An 18325-nucleotide genomic window follows, 5' to 3' on the forward strand; every position below is an offset into this window, starting at 1 on the left:
AAAAATATTTGAAGAACAAAGTAGAAAATAAAGTATGTTTGATGTGTGCAGTTGCCCTTGATTTTCTTCAGCTTCGCTGTGCTGTCGGTAGATGGAGCCAGGTGACCTGAGAAAGTGCCTTCTGCAAAGACTGCCAGCCTTTACAATGTGCTGCCAATACGTCGTCTGTTTATATATTTATAAAATCCAGGAATATGCCATTAGGCAGTCAGTGCTCTCATGGAGTATTAAAAGCACACTTTGCACATAATTACACAGAATTAGATGGAAAATTCCAGAATGCTGTTTATCAGTCAAACTGTGGTTTGCTATATCTTAACAAAAATACACAATTTTTCTTCAGGCTTTGCAGCATTTATATGTAAATATCCCTCCAGTCCCATAAACACACTGTGACTGGAAAAAGCAATCAGATCTTCCCACTTCACATCAGTCCACAGTAGACAAAACAGCAATAAGAGAAATATAATTACACAAATTAAGATTAGATTTTTTTTAACACTATTATTTTATTTATTTATTTATGCCCATTTTCTCTACATCCCTACTAAGCTGGCTGCTTTCTGCCAGTAATTGTGTTTGCATTTACCACGGAAAAGCAGCAGATGGCGCCATCTTACCTCTAAATGCCTCCACAGTCGTATCTGTGGAACAGCTCTGTGTTGGCAGCAATCAGCTGCAGAATAGTGGTACTGATGAATCAACCAAAAAACGTGTGGATGTTGAATTATCTCATAATAAAATAAACCTGCGCTTCATTATGACAAACTTAGTCACAGGTGTCGTGAAAAGAACAAAAAATATGAATGTGTGACTTGTTCGCTGTGAGCTACTAGCATACAAAGGGTGAACATTGAAGAAAAAGGCTCAGCTCGGTTAAAATGTATGCTTTTACATAGCAGGCTAAGGGAATGGGGATGCTTTAAATATGACTGCTGAAGTGTTTCTCGAGGTTTATCACCTTTAAACAGTAATACTGCCCAGTACTGCAAAATATGATGTCATGGTTTGATGTGTGCATTTGCACTTGGTTTTATAGACTGTGTGTCATCAGTGGATGGAGCTTTGTGACCTTTGGTACTTAATTCTTGTACCTAAGTCAAAAGCATAAAACATATCAGATATGCTGCTTAACTTTACAGATGGACTAATTGTGAGCAGTTTAAACAGTTGCTGTATATTTCTTCCTGACACAGATTGCATAAAATAAATTCCTCCAAAAACTGTCTTTCGCCGTCTTGAAATTCAGTAGCACTTTCCTTTAACACTTTCCTATTTTAAATACTTTTTAATTATGCCCTCTCTGGCGGAGACGCTGTGTATTACTCTAAGTGGGACAAGCCGAGGCTGCAGGGTCCAGGGGAAAGGATAATGATGCAGTGAAGCTCCTCGAGAAGTCCTTTGGTGTATGAAGCCCTTTTGTACCCATGTGAGTAGAGAGCAGAGAGTGTTGAGAGGGTAATTGGAACAAAGTCAAAGACAGAGATCATAATTTGTCCCTACTGATCCATTAATGAAAGGAAAAGGTTGTTTGGGACCAGGTGCAGATGCAGTTATCTACGTTTAGCATGTTTGATTTTACCCTTTTAATTTAAATTATATTTCCTTTTGTTTTCAGCCATCCTGCAGCTTCCCTGTTGGAGATTTGAGACGGGATACAGTTTCATCACTAGGAAAACACATACAGATCATAAGGTAATTCAGTTTGGTGGTGAGGCGTCATAAAGGGTTAACGGAAGCATTAAGAAGATATTATTAAAAAAATATAGAAACTGAGCAATTTGTAGTACTTTTTATAAACAATTCTAAACCTTTGAAAACCACAATTTTTAATAATAATCAAACAAAAACCAGCTTTCATTCTTTTGTCAATCGTCTGCTTTTTATTTTTATTATACTCTCATTTGAAACTGCACTTTCTTCTGATCTCCGGGCTTCCTGCAGTCTTCTGACGCAGAGCTTTCCCTGATTTTCTCCAGCTTTCTGTCTTCGACTCCTCTCAAATCAATCTGGGATTAAGCTTGATTACACGGATACCCCTCTGGGACGCTTTATTTCAATGAATTAGTCGAGTGAATGAACAGAACTGCAACAGAACGGTATTTTGTACTAGCCACATAAATTATGCATAGGCGGCAGATATCAGCTAGCCTTGATCATCTTTTTTTATGGTTTGAATTCATAGTGAGCGAAATTGTTAATTGCCAGCCTTGTCACATATAATCTGGAGTGCGTTTGATATACAGTCGGGATGCGGTCCATATATGTTGCTTATATATTCATGTAGTGATGGAGGTAGTGTGAGTGTAGGAGACCTAGATGAAATGTTTGTATGCTGCTTAAAGTTTTACAGTCCGTGATTATTGCCAGAATTATTGTAAACAAACATGAAACGTGCTTTATTTGTATATTTTGCATCTATCCGTTCTGTTAAACTACACAAGTTTCATGTAAATGCTCTAATTGAAGCTGACCACAGTGATAACGTTCATTATTGTGAACGAGCCCTAATTACTCCTACTTTAACAGGTAAGGACGGAACAAAAGAAATTCCACATTTTTTGCAATTATTAGAAATTATTTCACGGATAGATAAATTTCTACACTCTCCCCTTGTTATTATTGAATGCATATGAATGTTAAAATAAGAGTTTAGTGAGTCAGAAGCATAATTTTCCATGCAGCAGTTTTTATTGTGTCTTTCCCAAAAATGGATTAGGAACAGCCAGAGAATGGGATATGGGTCCGACACTCACCTGTGTTTTTGTGGCAGCACCATGGGTCAAGTCAGATCTCTGGAAATCTGTAGCTGTTGTGAATAACTCTTTAAGGCTTTAAATCCTGATTCTACTATCCTAAAGATATTAGAAATTTAAGTTATTAACCAAACTCTATACATTCTATGTGGTTGGATGCTTGTTTTTCGAACATACGCTCGGTTACAGCCGTTTCCTTTTCCCAAGCACGAGTAAAGATATGTGTTCACCCTACACTGGCTGTATTTACCAATTGATTAGCATGACATGCTCAGCCATGTCCTACATCGAGAGGCTGCAGTGTTAGATTAAATGCCGGCTAGATCCTCATCAGGGAAAAAAAATCAATGGTTGTTGTTAAGGGCGAGTAGCGTCCGACGGGAAGGGTGGGGGATGGAGGATAGTAGAGTCACTTTACATGGTGTGTCCTGGGCTGTTTACACTGTGGCGCCTGCGTGTATTGACCTGGATAGGAAGCCTGGGTAAGGATTAGCAGGAGAATTTGTCACTGTGCTTCTCTGGCTTGGGCTTTCTTAGTAGTAATCGCCTCTCGACGGAGCCAAGACTCTCCTGTGTTTGCACAAATTTCCACACAAGTCATCTACTTCTTGTTTTATATTTATTTAGATTTAGGCTTCACATTATGTTAATGTTTTCCAGCCAGCCACATGCAGTCAAAATAAACTGCAAAGGATGATGATTTGCCAAGATGTGTTTGTTTGCGTGTGCACTGTAGTTCAACATGACAAAAAATGAGGAAGTTTTAGAAAAGGCCTTTAGAGGAAAAAGAAGTAAAGGGAATAAGTCTGCGCCGTATTATTCAAGATTTGGACATCATCTTACAGACAAATCTTGCAAAATCAAACACAATGAAATCTGATCTGTATGTGGGATAAATATCAATGAATTAAACAATAAATCTGAAGAATAGATGTGCAAATAAGGACTGAGCTCTCACCTCTGTTAGACAGAGACTGAGTGGATCATAACCAAGGTCCAGCACGCCACACTCGAAGCACTGCACACAAGACAATGCAGCTAATGATGCCTTTTCCCACCGAGTCCACATTGGTTAAACAAACTCTCATATCTTTAAAAGGATAGAGACGACAATGAGAAAAGCTGGATCGTTTCTGTTGAATCTGACTTAAACCTCACATAAAGAATTGTTCTCTGCGGCACCCTGGCATAGACTTTATGAGGCAAGCTAAGGAATGCAATCGACTGAAGTTGGAACGCACCCTTTGTTTTACCTCCTTAAAGAGAAGCTGAACTACTTACCCAGTCTGCTAGTCCATAGCCAGTGTCTCTGATCTCCTTGCTGTTTCACAGAGGTATGCTCAAGACAGCTAGGCAACATCTCCTTGCCTCAGAAAAGTTCAGCTATCTCATCTCACTTCAAGTGAAGAGGTTGGCGAATTGTCCCACTGTCACAAGTTTTCTTCCTTTTTCTATGGACCGTATCTCAAGAAATCATGGGAGTATTCCTGAAGTATGCCACAGCCCAACTATGCTCCCCCAAAAGCAAAAACCTCATTTTCTTTTGCCATTTTCTTTTTCATGATATGACCTATAAAAAAGATATTGACCCTACAATAATACAGAGAAAACCCCAACAATCAGGCGACCCCCTATGAGCAAGCATTTGGCAACAGTGGGAAGGAAAAACTCCCATTTCACAGGAAGAAACCTCCAGCAGGACCAGGTTTAGGGAAGGGTGGCCATCTGCCTCGACCGGTTGGGGGTGAGGGGAGGGTGGCAAGCAGAGGTGGGACCAAGTCATTGTTTTGCAAGTCTCAAGTAAGTCTCAAGTCTTTATCCTCAAGTCTCAAGTCAAGTCTCAAGTAATGTCAGGCAAGTCAGAGTCGAGTCTCAAGTCACTGGTGTAAAAGTCCAAGTAAAGTCACAAGTCTGAAATTTTGAATTTCAAGTCCTTTCGAGTCTTTAAAAAAAAAAAACGAAAAAATAATGTTGCAGTTATGCTAAATGTAAATATTAGACCATGTAATTTTTAAATCTGTGTTTTTCTCAACACATGACAAAATAGTGAACTTAGAAAATATACACAAATTGTGAAATTGCACCTCTTTAAAATGCAGCTCAATTAAACCTAGCTCCAAGAATAATTTTCACCGACAGTTCTGAGATACGCTGCATGTTATTCTTGGATGCGGTTGTAGGACTGACTTTAAAATCGCATGACAAAAATATCATACATATTAAAAAAAACTGCATCACCAACGTAGCCTGGAAAACATTTGCTAGTTAGATGAAGTCAGCTATCTCATCGTAGCATATTTATATGCATATTTATAATCATACGGTTCTTGGAGTGAGTGCACACACTCATGAAGTTTAGTAACTTCAGGTCACTGCAACAAGCCCAGGTACAGTTTACCAACGGATGGGTGCAGGACCTTGAAATGCACCGTGTAGAAAGTAAAGACCATCGTACGTATCATAAGTTTACCAGTCTCACAAATCGTCGTCATAAATACACATTCCTTAACCGTTTATTAATATAACCTTTGAGCTCAACGGTAATTAATTAGCAGTGGAAATAATTTCTGGTAGCATCACAGAAATGTAGCAGTGACAATAATATTGTATGCTGTAATCGTACTGGACAATTAGTGATACAAAAAACCTGTTTTATCCTGTGAATAAAAGTATATGTTTTTGTCAATGTACCATAATAACAGAAGCGAAACGCAATATTGTGTCAGGACAATTCACTATTTATGCACAATAAATAAAGGAGCATAGCGCGACAATTTCTGTTCAGCGCCAGACTTGCTTGTAACCTATATCACTAATTATGTTATGAAAAATGACGCATTAACTACAACAGCAGACTGACGTTTGTGGAAATGCTTGGAGCAGACTAACCTGTGAGCTGGAGTGTTCTGGGACGTTATATTTGGTCTTTGAATGGCTGCAATCCAGTCGCCTTTGTTACTTCGGAAACATGGCTCGAACAATTTCTCTTCAACGACGTAATCCGATAACAACCGATCTCTTTACCCGTCGGCTTCCCGTGGCTGTCGTGCGACCGGCTATTGCAGTTAATCATACAACAGCTTCTTGACATTTTTGTGTTTCTTTTTATCGCTGTATAACTGATTTTAATTGAAAGCCTGCGTGCGCTAGTACCGCTTGCCACGAGTTCCCAGAATCCTTTGCGGTTCTACCCGTGAATGACATCACATTTTCAATCTCTATATAATATGCATGTTAAATTTTATATTTGGGGTAAAATATCAAGTCTTTTCAAGTAAACTGGTTCAAGTCCAATTCAAGTCCCAAGTCATTGGTGTAAAAGTCCAAGTCAAGTCACAAGTCTTAGAACATTTTTTCAAGTCAAGTCTAAAGTCATAAAATTAATGACTCGAGTCTGACTCGAGTCCAAGTCATGTGACTCGAGTCCACACCTCTGGTGGCAAGACAAAAGATACACTGTAGAACAGAGCCAGAGACGAATTATAACTCCTGATTAAATGCAGAGTGGTGTAGTCTGTAGTTTGTGAAAGTTTAAGACTTTGGTAGGTCTCGCTCTTAACAGTCTAGCATCAATGCACAATGTTTAGGATCAATCAAAATAATGCCTCTGTCTAAAATAAAGCAGAGCTGACTGAAGAGGGAAATGTTTTTGTTATGCATAGTCATAATTTTCAAAAATACGTTAAAAATATTTTTCTTAAAATATGTATTTTCATGGACTGTAATATAAACTAATGACATCTTTAACAGCTCAGCTATGCTCCCCAAAGCAAAAAGCTCCCTTCCTTTTGCCAGTCTTTAGATGTGACAACCAAAAATGCAGATCAATGTTTAAAAAAAACGAAGAAGCATGGACTGTCAACTACAAACTACACCAAAAAAGTCAAAGACCGTTACTGTGGGTAGCGCTTTAAGAAAAATAAACAAAAATGATATCCAGTATGTGCTGTAAAAGTAAAGCTAGAATATCACAAGTATTCTGCACCTTTCCTCAGTTCTTTGAGTGGTGCTTGATGGTGATTTCTTTAATTTATTTTTTTTCTCAGTGCTTCTATATAATTATCTTATCTTTTATTTTTCTTTCTTGAATTTTTTGCTTTCTTTTGAGTAGAAATGGGATTAAGTTGTTTGCAGTAAAGGTTCATGAAAGTGTTTCCAAGACCACATGAAGAAGAGTACAAACCATATCTTAGCCTGTTAGAAGCTGATCTGATCATCTGTGAAGTGCTTTTGGTTTCCTGCCTTAATGGCTCTAAGGTAGGTAAATACCTTCTGAGCCCTGCCAGACCACAGTGACACCGTTGGCCTGGCATGTGTGAAGACAGACTCTGTCAGCTACAGTGTTTTGAAGAAACAAGTCATGTGCAGTAACTGTACTGTACTGGTCCTGCCTGTCATAATATTGTGTCATTTCAGCCAGTAGAGTCTGCTAGCTTGGAAGCACTAATTAGGTGCTAGCAAAATAAACAGAAAAAAACATCAACATTGTTTTGTAGACAATACTTTACTGTACGGGACTGCAGCTAACCATTGTCTTTATTATCATTGTTATAATATTTTTTTTATTGTACATTTGTCTATAAATTTCTCATAATGAAAGGGTGATGCTTTCAAATATCCAGTTTAGTCTAAGAACCACCTGAAACATTACTATCCTGTTCTATGTTTCATGCAAAAGCTTCGAATGCTCTGCCAACATTTGCCATCTTTGTTTAAAAGTGAATCTGTGCTTATATACGTGCTAGTTACTTGTTGTTAAACTAATAACTAAGTAAGTAGTGCCAGTTTTACAATTACTATGCTCAGAGCTGTTCAGGAAGTTGGAGAACATATTTTAGAATGACAGCATTAACTTTAAAAAAATAAAATAAAAAGTGCAGTAAAACAAAGATGAATGTACACTTGATGCAGGACCGCAGTTTTCTGTTCATGCTTGAAACATTGCTGTTTAACTGATTTAGGCAGAAAGTAAGCTTCTGAAAATAATACGGTTTTAGCTTTGTTTACTCCACCGATGGCAGCGCAATAAAAGATGTCTGACATCAGCTGTAGCAGATTTTCTTAGGTGTCCTATAAAAAAAAACAAAAGTACAGCTTGTTTCAGTTCAAAGCCATAATAATTTAAAAAAATCATTTGGTCCTTGGCAGGTTCTACTATTTTTAAATGTAACCTCAGATGAACAATAACACATTTTACATGTTTTATACTGTGTAATGATTTATTTAACAAAGACTTTGCCAAAATCGCATACAAGCTGTAAAAAACTAAAGCCCAGTATTCAGTAGCTTGTAGAACTACTGTTAGCACCAATAACTTGAAGTAATCATGTATTCTTACCCATATTGCTTCAGTTCACTGAGGTTTGTGGGCATTAGTTTATGCCCAGTTTTATACACCTTGATTCCTACTTTTTCAGCCATTCTGTTGCAGATTTGCTGCTGTGCTTTGGTTCCCGTGCATGAAACAATCAAAGTAAAGCTTCACCTGTTAGACAGATAGCCTCACATTTTACTGTACTAGAATACTTTGGTATACAGATGAGTTCATGGTTGATTCAATGATGCTAGGTGGAAAGATCCAAACTACAAAACAACCACAAATCATCTCCCCTTCACCACCGTGCTTGAGAGTGCTAATATGCTATTTAATTGTTGCTAAATCTGGCTCTCTGCATTATGTCAAAACATCTTCGGTTTGGTCTCATCTGTCCAACAACATGCTCAACAAGTGTTGCTAGGCTAGCTAGAATGCAAAGTCCTTCAGATGCAACTTTGAAATCCTGATCCATGCCGCCATGTTCTTTTAAGAAAGAAGGCACCTTCTTCTGGCAGCCCTTCCAAATAAGCTTTACTTGTTCAGTCTTTTCTTAATTGTGCTCTCATGAACATTCAGTACAATAACCGATGCCTGTAGAACCTGAGATGTCGCTCTCGGGTTATTTTGCAGTTTTTCTGAGCATTGCACGGTCTGACCTTCAGGTGAATTTGCTGGAACGTCCACTCCTGAGAAGATTGGTAGCTGTCCTGTTCTCACTAGTCATTAATCTTTCTCAGGATAGAATGATGGACTTCAAATTGTTTGGAAACTGTCCCATAACTCTTACAACACTGATGAGTAGCAGAAATTGCTTTTCTAACATAATTGCTGATGTCCTTCCTCCTTGGCATTGAGTTGAAACACACCTGAACGCTCCAGACCAGCAAACGGCCAAAATTGCTGCTCTTATAGAGGTGCTCACACTTGTCGAAAATCAGTTAATCAAGTGATAAGATTGTATTTAGGTTTTTCTTCTTCTCTTCTGCACAGTGATTACGTTTTTATGAAATAAATATTGACACAGTACAGTATCTCACCTGTTGTTATTCATCATTCACAGGTTCTAGTTACCAAATTTTAAGATACGGTGAAGAGTAGAAATTTTTATTATGTACTTATATGTAAATTTCATGTCGATTTTTTTTCTTGCCTTGACTGTGTTTGGACGTCAGGTGATGCACCAGTGTTTTATCTTCTGTGAAAATATGTATCTTCTTATTGGCTGTCAAAACAAAAGTTTGAATGCACCTCAAACTTAATCTGAAGTCAGTGGTTTAAAATTATTTTATTAGTAGTAGTAGTAGTAAGGAATCATAGATCATAAATCCAAAAGAAACTAATAACATTTTTAGCTGTGCTTCTGGAAAAGAAAGTCAACAAAATGCTTTCACCTTAACTTAAATTGACATTTATTCCAAACTGCATGTGTGAGTTTTAAAACCCAGTGAGTTGTATACTTTTTTTATTGGTTAGAATTTCTCAATTATTGATGTATTGCGGCGAATTTCTTTGTTTTTTTTCTTTGTTTGTTTTTTTTCTAATTCACAAATAATAGAAAATGACATGGGTGAATGCAGCAGTAACATTTCACCACACTGGATTTTTTTGTTACCAAAAACCTGGCTTACATTAATTATTTACCAACTGCCTTTACTATAACTTGAATGATTTTATCCCATTTCATTGTGTTTTAGTCACTGCTGACAAAACAGTGGAAATATTGACTCCTTCCCACTGTGTATTTTGCTCTCTCTTAGCTGTACACACCTCACACTCTCTCGACTGCGTGACTCTCAGCTACTCAAGGACAAAGAGGGAATGACTTCACTGTTTTGCTGGTGTATGTCTTGTGTTTCTGGGGCAACAAGGAGATTATTACTGCAGAAAGAGCTGTGGGTGCTGCTGGTGGTGCCAGATAATTATGCATAAACAAACGAATCTTCAGAAAAGGTGTGCTGCCAAGGCTCTCTGGCCATGTTAGAAGTGAACCAACAGGAAGAAGAAAAAAATTTTTCATATCGGTTACTGACTGGGAGCAGTTTCATATTATCGATCATACATCCAAATGAATGAATTGGTTGCCTTTTGTATGTTTTCACTTACAAAGCTTTGTACATGGTCACATGCTTTTTCTTTTTTTTTAACCAAAATGGCCTTATTCATTGAAATGTATTTTCTATATAACATTAAAACAATATTAATGATTGAAAAAAACAACACATGACGTGAAAGTCAAACATTTTTAACGGGTTTTTTTTTTTAATGTACTGTTCTCAGTATAATATCAGTTAATTGGTTGTAACATATGTAGATATAAAATTAGTTTAAAAAAAAATCAGTGTGTTCTACTCCGTGACAAAGGGTAGCAGATGAGAAAATATGAGTGAATATGATGAGCGCGCTTCAGGGTTGACATTTTGGGCAAAAAAACAAATAATTAATTAAATACATTCTTCAAATTTCTCTGGCAATTATGGTTGTGCATGCTGTAAGGAGCATTTCAACCTGAGAGTGAGCTGATGATGCTGCTGAGCTGCTGTGAAGTGCTTGTTAACAAGTGATTTATGAGTCTGGCTTATTACTGTGAGATTTCATTGATTTGTGGAAAGTTCCTACCCCCCACTTATTGTGTGATTTGCACAGAAGAAGTCCAAAGGTTGGTCAGAACTGATTTACCTAATGTTTAATTAGATTTGTTATAAATCTTGCAGTCACATGCGCATATATAGACATGCTATATGGTCCAAGGGTTGGGCTTATGTAGGGGTGCATCTACAAGAGCAGGAAGTGAAGACTTTTGAAACCTTAAAATCATCGCTTCCTTCGAGGTAGCTTGCAGTTTGTACCCTCCAATTTCCCCTCACTGACTTCCTGCATTCTTTGTCCTAAAACAAACCCCTTCATCGTAGCATCCAGATAAAGCAAAAGGATAGCTGGAGAAGGACCTGCTGGGGTGTGGGATTGCTTATAGGGAAGCACCCGAGCGCTCGTCTGCTGGATTTGTTTGACTCGGGTAATTGAAAGTGTTTTAAACTATTATAGCAACTGGAGGGCTTGTTTAACTGTCGAGCTGCCAGTCAAGCGGGTGGGCCAAAAGCCCGAGCCCGTCAAGGCCTGTCAGTCAATGGAAACGAGAAGTGTCGGCTTAATGGATTTCTCCACACTGCTCTGTCTGCACGCCCAGCAGAGCTAGGAGAGAGGGAGGGGGGGGGAAATCAATGCATTGTCATGTGTGAGTGTTTGAGGCATCAAACGACCAGGTGGATTGGAACTGTACTTGCCTTACGTCGATGTTGAGATGCAATACAGGCAGGAGGTGTTGGTTAGAGTGTGTGTAAATGCAGTGCCTCTATCACATACACCAGCCTGTGTGTGTGTGTGTGTGTGTGTGTGTGTGTGTGTGTGTGTGTGTGTGTGTGTGTGTGTGTGTGTTGCAGCTTCCTAAGAGGACCAGGCTTTCTGAGATAGACAGACGTTCTCTTCTTGTCTCCAGAGGCTTTTGCTGTGATTTGAGGTGTAAGAGGGGTCATATCACCCTCCAAACAAGTTTGCTTTTCATTTTATAGTCTCTCCACAGGTGAAGAAATGCTCTTTTGTCTCTGTTTTTGTTGCCTGTTTTTCTTTTGTATTGTGTGAGTATATATAATTGTTAGTCTCCAGTATATGAGACATTACATATATGATATATGATATTGTGTCCATGTGGTTAAAAACCACATGGACACAAACTTTTGGGACAAAATTGACAATACTGTTGCGCTTTGTGTAATCATCAAGGAAATAGTTAAATGTTAAGGTGGGCAGGCCTATGTAAATGTGTTTAATGAATGGATTGATGGGTGGGTGGGTGGATATAATTTTTTTTCTCTAGAGAAAAAAAATTATGTAGCGATGTATGATGTCACTAAATATTGGTACTTTAAAGTATTAATAGAGGCCATTTCTGCCTGACACTACACTGAATGATTTTACTCATTAGCAGTGACATCAGGCATAAAGATCTCATACTTAACGACTCCATATTAGGAGAATATTACTCGTGTAATTCCCCAAACTTGCAGTCTAATCTAAACCGGTGTGTGAATGGGTGAAAAAGGATGACCTAGTGGACATCTTTCCTCTTCTGCAAAGCCTGCTGCAAAGCACTGACACCGACTAAAGTTTTGACACACCCACGCAGCTTACCGCCTTATGAGCACATCAGATGTGCATTCATTTTATTATTTCTAGTCTTGGTCACAGCGAAAGGCTGCCATGGCACGTACCTTTGCTTCATCTCAGTACCACCTAGTGTAATTTATAGCCAGCAGATCCGACTCCAGCGCCATCATTTTTAAACGCCCCTTCTTTTATCTCTACCAAATGATCGTATTAACCACTGCCAAAGACTAACACAATGCAGGAGGAGACGTCTGTGTTGAGCTAAACCAGACTACCTTCTGAAAGGCATCAAATCATTTCACCATGTTGAGAGCGAAAAGTGGTAATTACTTGTAATTGGGGCTTCAAATTCTTCACTCGCTCGTCCCTCTTTTAGTAAATTGGATGATTTCCTTTTTTTTTCTGGAGGGATGATAGATACCTCAGAACCTTTTAGGGGTGGGGGTGGTGGGGTTGGGCAAATTGAAAACAGTTTTTCTTCCATTTGAAATGTGTTACTGCTCATGTTCTTCTTTTTCTGCCGCACTGTCTTGCACTTCCTTTAAGGTCTGATCTGATTAAAATAGAAACATTATTACTGTTGTGTTGTATTTTTTCGTGATTACAACTTCTCTCCCTGTCTCTCTCTTTTTCTGCTGTTTTAACCTCCAGATTTTTGCCAGTATAAAAGATTTTTCTTTGTTTTTTTTTTTACTTGAAAATGTCATTACATATAAATTACCTTTTCATGGAGTATATACAGTAACAGTCGCAGTTGTACTGTGTGGTTATGTATATAAAGTCAATTTCTTTAAGCATTCTCTTCTTTTCCATTAAGCATACAAAGAATTCAAGAATTCAGATTTGTTTTAATCCCCCTAAAAATCAAACATTTCCTATGAACAAATGTACCCAGCAGTGTTTATTTTGCTACAAAAATGACTTTATAATGACTTATTCTTCAGTATTTTTGCGCATTAGTCCTGGGCTCTTTAAATGACTGAACAAATAATTGCTTTCAGTTGTCATTTGCAGACCATCTTGTAAGACATGATATAATCCTTAAAGTCAATCATAACATAATAATAATGCAATCCATACATCTTGATGGAAATATGTTTTATTGCTTTTAATGTCTTACAAAAAGACCGAAAACAATTAAAGATATATCACAGAAATGTAGTGGATTGTCAACAGAAACACTTGCAGCACAGATAGTTTAAAATACACAATGCAAGAAATGTACATAAACATTTAAAATATAGGTGAACAAATGCTTTAGCACCTACATAAATCATCAAAATATTTAACAGGATTTTGAATAGAATTTTTTTTTCTGGTTAGCACACAAATTGATGTGTTTCTGATCTTCATATGTAAAAATAAATAAAATGGGAAAACAGGAAAAGAAAGGAATGTGTGGCAAAATGAAAGCCAGGAGGGACGAGAGCAAAAGATTCGAGACAGCGCTGGAGGACTTTTCCTTCTTGTCTCACTAAATCAAGTAGTGGTGTCTCAGCAATATTTAAATTGTGCTGCATGGAGTTGTTCGAGCCGTTGTTACTAGATGTGGGTCCCTGTGTTTCACACACATACACATCGAAAGGACTTGTGAACAACTGACCTTGTGTAATGTTTTTAGATTAAAACGCTGAGGCCGAATAGAAGCAGACAGTGTTCTGCACTGGTGTGAGACTAATAATAAAGAACACAGAGGTTCTGAACTGAGTAATCCAATTTGACCTTGTCTATGAATTGACGGTCCAGTGAATAACATTCCTCTAAGTGAGGCTCTGGCAGAACTCATGACCCACTTTTAGGGTCTCAGCTCACCAGCTGAAAAACACTGCTCAATGACATTCAGATTGGCTGTGGAAAAAAAAACAACACTGAAGACGACAGAAGCTTTTTGTTTGAGTGTAACACTAATGCCTTTGAAGTTGAAATACTAGCATATCAAATCAACACAAATCAACACCCTTTATGTTCTGCAGGCTGTTCACCCCATGGGTACAAAAACCCTAACTCTATTGGTGTGAATATTAACTCATTATGTCAGTGTTGCTTCACCAACTTTAAAGCAGCATATAATTTAGTTAAACTAAGTAATATTTACAATACCTAATTTTAACAAGCTGGCTCAGAAACAACCCAAGAAGGGTTGAGTTCATGACATGCTATAGCTTGGATGCTAATGCTTACCTAGCTTTATCTGGCTAACATTAGCAATGTTAGCTTGCCAGCTAGCTGGTGTACGAATGGATTTGCTTCTTTTGGGTAACATTTATTGTCAGTATAAAAGAGGGATGTAGCTTTGAGATCAGAAAAATGAAAATAATAAGTGACTAAAAAGCTAAATAGCTGTGGTTTCAAAAAGACTTTCAGTCTCCAGTTTTACAGTCACTGTTTTGTTTTGTTTTTTACCAAGATGGCAACAGTGAAAACATTCACGTGGAGCCTTCGGAAATCTGTGGATAATATCACTGTACCTATGCTCACCTTCAATTTAATTCAGTTCAGTTTAATTATATAATGCCAAATCACAACAGTCACTACAAGTTGTATTATTATTGTAATAATACACAGAGAATCTACCAATCCGATGACCCCCAATAAAAATGCACTTTGCGACAGTGGGAAGAAAAACTCTCTTTTATACTACTGATTTATACTACAGTTAAATCAAAATGTAAATGCAAAATTTTTAAAAAAGCATGGTTTCAACTTACTTACCTGTTTGCAGATATTAATAAGCCTGTTAAAAGGCCATCATCAGTTGCTTTCACGTCCAGAATATGCCCAGCAGGTGGGCACTTTTACCAGTTAGCAGGCTGTCATTGCCTTAATTTATCGCAGTTGGATGAACTAGCTGAATGGGTTGTGTGTTTCAGCTTTCAAAGAGCATTTAAGGAAGCAACCAAACTCTACAAGGCTGGGATGGTGCTGGCACTGCACTGACATCACAGTTTTCTTTAACAGCTATTTAGTGCTTGTGGTAAAAGGTGTGTTTTTTAAAAAAATCTTCAAGAACGTACCATGTAGTTGAGAACATTTACAGTGACACTAGAGGGCAGTGTCCCCTGCTGAGGTTGTTAAGAGATAGTGATGCCATTTTTTCATCTTAAAAGAAATTCCAGAGATTCTGAAGTAAACTTAATAAATCATAAAAGGGTGTAGCTACAGATGCTGGCTTTATAAGAAAGTGATTTATTGGAAAGTGCTTTCTTCTTAAATCTTAATTTTTTAACTTGCACTGTTACCAATATAAACTTTGGTTTTTATTACCCAGTGTACTATAATTTACTATATATTTACCCGGTAAAAAGAAAGGTTTACTCTTTAGATCTCTTTAGATGCTGAGATAATTTCAGGGGAAAGCAAAAACCCACTTGAAAAGAAATTGGATTTTCTCTGTATATCTGATAAACCTTGCAGCTTTATGCATATAATTGCCTCTTACTCTCTATATGCCCCCCCCTCACACTGTATGACTATGTGAAGCTCATAGCAGAGGGCCCACTGTGTCCTGCCAGCAGTGGAAACATCAAAAGGGGCTATTTGGCAGAAGCTTGGGGGGCTAAGCACATAGGCTTGAAGGAGGAATAACACAGAGTGAGGTGTTATTATTACAAGGCTGATTTAGGACTATTATGGAGAAGCTCTTTGGGGGTTTCAGTGCTAACCACCATGATGCATGTACACACGATCGTGCATGTGAGCAGAATGTGTGTCATTTACATATCGACTTCCCTGGCGTACATTTGTAAGAAAAAGTGAATTCTCACAACAACATGTGCTGTGTTGTTGTGAGAATTTCCAATCTAATAGTAACATATACACAAACGTATGCACGCGGAGGGCTTGGAGGGAGATAGATTTGAACACTAAGAAGGGAGGGGTGTGAGGTCGTCTCACGGCGAGTAAATCACATGTGACAGAGCCCAAACTCAGCCGAGGTGTGTCTCTTGACACAGTGTGATGGGGCGCGCTCTAATGCATTACTGTCCAGCAAGGTTTTGACTATGCAGGCGCCTATATGTGTCCGTATGTGCAGGCGAGCGTGTATGTGTGTGTGTATGCATCTGGGCCCTCTTTACTGCGATGTTGTGAGCAGCCAATCATTTCTTCCAGTCTAATTAGCACACATGTAAATTCAGAGTAACTGTGGAGCACATCCAGGGAAAAACCAACTGCAGCACAGCAGCCTGCTCATGATGTGAAGGGGTTACTTTGTGAGTGTGGTTCAAGGATTATACTAGTGTAAGAGAGCTGTCCACCACTAGAAAAGCACGACTCATGGCCAGACCTTTTTGTCGCATGCTTGTGCTGCCCCCTCCCAAGTGCCAGTAACCATTTGACCATCATCACCACTAGCCATCCTGCTCATTTCAGCCTACGATATGTCACAATGAACACACAGATTGTTTAAAGAGTAAATATTAGCTAAATTAATTATGTCCAACAATTGTAATGCCTATTTTACAAATTTACTATAATTTTACAGATTTTGGTATTATTTTAAATTCTAATCAGACAACAAATTATATTTATCTTAATATAATTAGTATTCTTTTCTATTGGAAACACACACAAACACACATACTGAGGATATGGTGGGTGCATATCACACCTGATGTAACAAGACATTGTTTCCTCGTTGGCCTGCGGGAAGAGGGACAGGAAAGGATGGAGGGACGCTGGATCGGAGGGGATAACGACAGGAAGAATAAACACATGAATAAATAACAGCAAAAGGCAAACAGAGCCGAGCCATCAGTCCGATTTGGCCAAGGCTTGTCGCCGCTTGTTCACTCACAGCTGGGAAATTCACGGTAACTTGGTTTGGTTGAGGGTGGGGGGGGGGGGGGGGGGGGGAGTCTGAAAACTGGACTCACCTCAGTGTCAGTAGGAGCCAAATACATGTAGCACACGTCAGCATTCAGGGGTTTTTTCCTCCTTGTATTGCACTGCAAGAAGAAAAGGAGGCGCTGGCGTATGTGTGTGTGCGCGTGTGTGTTGGTTCGTATGGTGGATAGTTTTCTAGCTTTGGAGGAGGTCACAAAAGACAAAATTATATAATAACAAGAAGAAAGCTGTTTTTAAAATGACAAAACAACAAATCAAATATCAATCCATTTTTCCCTAATTTGCTGACATTTCACAAAATAAGTCAAATAAGTTGGTCCTAATAAAAGATTAATCCTATGCTGTAGCCCGAAGTAAAAAAACCTTTGAGTACTAAACATTTTATATCCATCAGGCTCTACAGTTCACCCTTAGACTAAAGAACTAGGATTTATAGCTCAAAAGCAGTACATTAATAGTTTCCCTCTGTTAGGACTGATACATCTTTGTCATATGGAAGGAGAGGGGGTGGTTGAGTACATTAGTGAAGCTGAAGCAACACAACACTCATGCTCATAAGTTAGCAGAAGCAGGGTTTTTTTCCAGGATCTGTCCGACGGTTCAGGCTCTTGTACGTAACTCCCCAAGGAGACTTATAGGGATCTGTTTCTCTGGGCCTATCTGTGTGCAGAAGCAGTAATAAATACACATCTTATATTCATGTGTGTGCGTCCGTGTGTGTGTGTCTGCATGGCTGACTCAAAACCGACCCTTTGAAGTGAAGTAACGATGAGGGGAAGTTAATTACGTCCCATTATGCAGGCTGGGCGCGACCATGCACCAGTTAAGGCCATGTTTTTCCCTTTAATTAAGTAGAAAGCCAAGCGCTCGCCTGTCAGGGAGCTGCTAAAAGAGCATTTCAGAGGAAGAAACCCTTGGGGCGCTGATGAGAGGGCGCTAGGACTGGCCACATGTTAATGGTGAGGTGTTAGCATCGTAAACCACGTTATCACTCGCCACTCTCAGTAGTCTTGCAGAAATGTATAAAGGGAACTCTCTGAGATGGTCTCCAGGGGAAAACTAGCAAAGCTCCTTGACTTTGAGAGTTAGTGCTTCAGCACTACAAAGTGTACAGGACCGGGGGAAGTTAAGGAACTTTTTTTTAACAGCTTTAAAAAAAAATGTGCCTAAGCGGTAAGTTCTTAATTAGAAAGTCCCTTGGATATCTTGTAGAAATGTAGCAATTCTAGAGAACTTAAGAAACTTG

The 18325-nt window shown here is 38.6% G+C and overlaps 1 protein-coding gene across 1 annotated transcript in view; it reads left to right on the top strand.

The window, feature by feature from the left end:
* The first annotated feature begins 1628 nt into the window (after positions 1 to 1628).
* Positions 1629 to 18325, top strand: part of LOC113014246 (teashirt homolog 1-like) — a 170583-nt gene continuing 153886 nt past the window's right edge. The window contains exon 1 of the mRNA XM_026155649.1: positions 1629 to 1695. The gene's annotated coding sequence lies outside the window, so the exon portion shown is untranslated. The remainder of the gene's footprint in view (positions 1696 to 18325) is intronic.

Source organism: Astatotilapia calliptera, chromosome 22 (assembly GCF_900246225.1).
Source record: "Astatotilapia calliptera chromosome 22, fAstCal1.2, whole genome shotgun sequence".
In the NCBI taxonomy this organism is placed as follows: domain Eukaryota; kingdom Metazoa; phylum Chordata; class Actinopteri; order Cichliformes; family Cichlidae; genus Astatotilapia; species Astatotilapia calliptera.